At 37.5% G+C, this 5,552-nt stretch overlaps 1 pseudogene; it reads right to left on the bottom strand.

The window, feature by feature from the left end:
- Positions 1-1,311: 1,311 nt before the first annotated feature.
- Positions 1,312-2,213, bottom strand: LOC143389204 (26S proteasome non-ATPase regulatory subunit 7 pseudogene; annotated as a pseudogene).
- Between the last annotated feature and the right edge of the window lie 3,339 nt (positions 2,214-5,552).

Raw genomic sequence — 5,552 nt, 5'->3', positions numbered from 1 at the left:
ACATGTACCACTGTACCCAGAAGGGAAAATGCTTTTATCAGAATTTTGATAATAGATTTGGCAATTTTTTTTAATTAAATCAGACTCCCTTGTTTTTATCTTCTTTAGAAAAGGTAAAAGAACACAAGTAATTCTTAAAGAAGAATTGATAAAATTCACAGAGATCTTCATAATTTGTGGGCTGAGTTAGTTACAGGCCACTATGGTGTCTGGGATTATTACCTCTGATGCTAAAATGTCCTTGTTTATATAAATTCTGTAAGGACTAGAGAGGTCTGTTCTTATCAAACAGGCCAGATTCCTTATCTCAATACTTTCCTAAACAATGTGTGTAGTATTCCTTTTCAAATCTGATGCCTGGTCTTCTGGAAGGGACCTGAGATAAAGATCTCGATGGAAAGGTCAATATCATGCATTATTTACAACTAGCAAAACCAAAGCTCTTTAAGGGATTGTTCCTGAATTACTATTTCAAGTATAGAGATAGAGGTCTTCAAATCATGGAAAAGCTACTCAACTACAAACTCGTTGATGATTCTTAGGATTCTCACAGCAGCAAACACAATTTGCAAGTAGACAGTTTCCATCATTGATCTGTAAATCATGCAGATCTCTAGTCAAGATAGAAATATCTACCAGTTGAAGTCTACAGAGAAAAATCTACAGATTATCACATTTAATCTGCATCCCTTTATACTTTATTTTTCTCACTATCTATTTTCTTTCTTTCTTTCTTTCTTTCTTTCTTTCTTTCTTTCTTTCTTTCTTTCTTTCTTTCTTTCTTTCTTTCTTTTAACATGCCACTTACTTGGGTCTTTGAAGGTAAATAATACATGAAGCTGGACCCCAGGCCCTGATAATGCCAGAACTGTGGGTTCAAAACGTGATAAGGTTCCCAAGAGTTCAGAAGTGTCAGAACTAAGGTTTACAAGCCAAAGAATGTACATGATCCATACATTCTGTTTAGCAATTTCGCCATTTATCAGAAAGAGACCCCCCCAAAATCTCTCATAATGGAGAAATTTCAACTCCTGTTAATAAAGAATGAAGAGTGCCAAAAATATTATGTTGTTTTCTCTTCAATTTTCTTGCACAGTCTGCAGCCTGAGCTATCATAATGTCCAACACACTGCAGCTGAGGCTGCAGTATGAGTTGGAGATCAGTCTTTCTATCATTTACATCATCTAATGCTACTCAGTGATTGAAGGCAGAGAGTTCTTGTCAGGACAACCATTTAGCAAGCACTGAAAGTAAAAAAGATTGATTTAGTTTGTAAGATTTAAATTTACAAATAAAAAAAGCTACATGCTTTACTTTTTCTCCTTGTTCTCTTCTTCTTTCACATGACACTTTTCCTTATATTTTTCTTTCTCTTTGTCATCTTTCCTATTCTTTTTGCTCTCTTTGTTTCCTGCCCTTCTTTCTTCTCTGCATCACAGTTGGCAATCTTTTTGATGAGGTTGTGCAGGGCACCTACAGAGTAGATCAGTGAGGCCACTACACCACCTCCATTGGGTCCTTAGTCTTCAGGTAAAAGGCCTTGACAAATTCCTGCAGGCTGACATCAGGCAGTAGGGTGAAGACGTCCTGCAGCTGGTAGATGGTCTGGTGGTTGATGGACAGCTTACCTGTAGCTAGTTTTCCAGGTAGCTCCTGATATCGAGATGCTTAGAGGTTCCTTCAAACCATGGAGTTGATTTGTGACTCCCTGGGAAAGAGTGTCCATTATCGACAGTGTCTTTGATGTCCTGTAACAAGTGTATAGCCCCAGCTTCCTCAGCTTCTTCTGCTTCAACTTCCCTGATCACATGCTCAAATATTTTTGAAGTTGTAGTTCAATCATCATGAACTTCTTCCTGTGAAATATATGCTTCTGTGGGCAGCCCCAAGTTCTTTGGCTTCACACCAATAATGATGAATACTGAGTTAGGGTGGCATATGTTTTCATGAGTTCATTGATGACGATGTCATTTCTATGTAGTGTAGGGCCTGTGTGGTATCAGCCAACTATTCCTTCTCTGGCATTAACCTTCTTAAACATTCCATACAAGTCTTCCAAATAATCATGATTTAAGAACCAGACAGAACTAGCTTTGTCATCTTCATCAAAACAGACTGAAAATCGAACGGACACATCAAGTTCTTTTCTTTTGCCCTGACACCAAAAGAGTATACCACAATACAATTCTAGTTTCCAAACTTGTGGACACATTGACTATAAAGTAATTCTTGCTTGGAAAAAATTCAAACTTTATGTTTTTTTTTGGCAGACCTCCTTCTTTCCTTTGAACTTTCCTCAACTTCTTTATCCTCAAATTGCTTCAGGAATAAAGATGCTCAAGTCATACTACTATTATGGCCTGGGTTCTATGAAACCAATATTCTGAAACATATGCCCCATGCTTTATGCATTGGTGCCCCAATCTCCAACTGGTCTTGTTGTTTAAAAAGATACTGACACATCGTCTACATTTTAAGATTCCTCAAACCTGAATGCCACTTAGAAAATTCCAGGACTTACCATCACTGTGGGTTCAGGAAGCTATTTTGGACCAGAGAACAGAATTTTGGTAAAAGCTTTCAAGGCACAGAAGCCTCTGAAGGAGTTGAATTGCTTTCCTATGATATCAATTTAGTCTTTTTATTGAAAAAGGATGGGCAAGATGACAGATAAGCAGGAGCCTGGAGGTAGGGAGTCAGTGTCAACTGAAGCCTGTCCTTTCCTCCATACTCTAGCATCACCCACCTTTCATTGAAGGGAACAGGCATCCCAGGCCCCCAACTGGTGGCAGGAGCAAGTTTCAGGGTGCACATGGCTTCATGAACCCACATTGGTCTGTGCCAGTGGATGTGTCAGGGTACCCAACATCCCACCTTAGTCCCCAGCCTACCCAGGGCACTGTATTTTCCTCAGCATGTTGGTGACTCAGCAGCCCCAGCTCTCCCTAATTTTCTCTTCTAATGCCTTCCATTATGTTTATTTTTAAAGTTATTATTCTTAATATTTCTATGGACATATTTTGTCATTGACTAGAAGGGATTAAGAGCTAGCTGTAATCTGTCCAAATTTTAGTAAAGACATGCTATTTTTGCAAATATTTTCCTTAGGATGCCAGCTATCTCTTTTTATCACTGAATCCTTATGATGAAACATTTGGGTTCATCAAAAATTAGACTTGGGGCTGGGGATATGGTTCAGGCAGTAGCGTGCTTGTCTGGCATGTGCAGGGTGCTGGGTTCAATCCTCGGCACCACATAAAAATAAAATAAAGATGTTGTGTCCACCGAAAAATTAAAAAAATAAATATTAAAAAATTCTCTTCTCTCTCTCTCTCTCTCTCTCTCTCTCTCTCTCTCTCTCTCTCTCTTTCTCTCTCTCTCTGTTTAAAAAAAATAGACTCAGCACTCATAGACATTTTATCTGGCAGACACCAGGAATTGGATATCAAAAAGCAAAAACAAAACTGAACTAAACAAAAAGCTACTCAGGACATCCTAGGAGGTAAACAACAATGAGCCATTTATAGAAGACTGCTTCTGCAACTAAACATTCAAAAAGAAGACTCTTGGAATGATGATAGAGAGAGAGTGGGATATGTTTAATACATTTCGTACATTTGCAGATCTTAAAGGCAGGTTTCATCTACTTCTTCCCTGTGTGATGAGGTCTCTCCTTGATTAATGCTTGAATGATTAATCAACCCTAACAATTGCTACTGGATTTGCTATAATAAAACCTACTGACTCATAGAACTGACTTCACAGAACCTAAATGATTTGGTAAGAAGAATGTTGACCCCTCAAAGATGCCCAAGGTCCTTATCCTAAAATTTATGAATATGTTAGCTTATGTGGCAAATAGATGTGGCAAATGTGATTTAAGTTAAATGACCACAAAGTAATGACAATATAATGGATTTTTCAGTGGTTCAAATATAATCACAACAATCTTCCTAAATGAAAAGAGACAAAAAGATCCAGATTATTATCATGTATGAAAACTTCCAATTTGTTTCTACCTTTGAGGATGCAACAAGGAACTGTTACAATGATATGTTGAAGCACTAATTCCAAATTTGATATAAACACATTAGGACTTTTGGGAGGTAATTAGGTTGAGATGATATCATGATTGTGGTGCCCTTTTAATGGGATTAGTGTCCTCAAAAGAACATGGAGTTATGAGATCTCTCTCTCTCTCTCTCTCTCTCTCTCTCTCTCTCTCTCTCTCTCTCTCTCTCTCCCTCCCTCCTTCCCTCCCTCCCCCTTACTCTCTCTTTGTCTGAGTGTGTGTGTATGGGTAGGTGTGTGTGTCTTTATCACTTCCTCCCCATCTACCTCTTTCTTCTTTCTCTATGAATATGTACATGAGAAAGGTCAAATTAGTAGAGGAGAAGGTAGCCCTTTACCAACCACAAAGTAGGTCCTCAAAAAAAAAAAAAATCTGCCAACATCTGGATATTAGACTTCCCAGACTTAATAATAATGAGGAATATATGTCAGTTGTCTATGGTATTTTTTCATGGCACCCCAAGGACCTAGCAAGAACCTAAGTCAAGGAATATGGTTGGATTCTAGAATCTGGAGAAAGACTTGTATTGAACTTCTAAACTAGAGAAATGGTAAAAAAAATTAGTCTATGTTGTTTTAAACCACTGTGTGACCATTTTTATAGTAACCATAGGAAGAAAACACACTTGGAAAATTACCACATATTTCTCAATGACAATACTATTATTCAGTGTCTATTTTGTACCTTTATTTCCATCCCTTTAAAGAATGAAAGAAAACAAAACAAAAGACAAAAAAAATCTTCCTAAATAATTCAATTTTTAAAAGAAGGAAAAACAGAGCCTCAAATCCATAGTTTAAATCTTAACCACTCAAGGAAAAATCTTCAAATTTTCCTCTGTCATTTAATCTTTTTACAGCAGACTTTATACAATGCATAAAAGTTGAGAAATTTCATGCTATGACTTAGTGATATCAGGAAAGCTATATAATGCATTAGGCCACAGAACTCAACCAAGATGCTAATGAAAATGCAAACCTGATGACTTTAATCAGAGAAGTTCTAGATCTCACATTGACCATTCTGAGTATTGCAGGGGATACTTCAGGATAAAGACTGCAATACTTACATATCTATAGAAGTTTATGAGATCTATAATACTCACAAGAAGTTCCAGAGAACAACATCATATATCATAAAATTAGATAATTAGATATATTCTTCCATGGTAAACAGCCATGGTAAATAAATAAAATGGGGATATGATTCAGCTCAAGTTTCCAAGACTGGAAAGCCCAAGATCTAGTAACTACTACATCTGGTGAGGTCCTACTTGCTGGTGGGGACTCTCAAGGGGCGTAGGACATCACATGGCTAGACAGAACTTACTAGCTCTGCTCTCTCCTCTAAAGCCACAGTCTCATCCAATTAGCTCCCCACCCTTATTGCCTCATTGAAGTTTAACTACCTCCCAAATGTCTCACCTCTAAATATCATAGGCAGATTGTTTCCTGTCTCTTAAAACCTCAGAATGGGAGT

Source organism: Callospermophilus lateralis, unplaced genomic scaffold (genome assembly GCF_048772815.1).
Source record: "Callospermophilus lateralis isolate mCalLat2 unplaced genomic scaffold, mCalLat2.hap1 Scaffold_1927, whole genome shotgun sequence".
In the NCBI taxonomy this organism is placed as follows: Eukaryota; Metazoa; Chordata; class Mammalia; order Rodentia; family Sciuridae; genus Callospermophilus; species Callospermophilus lateralis.
The sequence above is the reverse complement of the archived record's forward strand: the minus strand, read 5'-3'. Positions and strand labels throughout refer to the sequence as shown.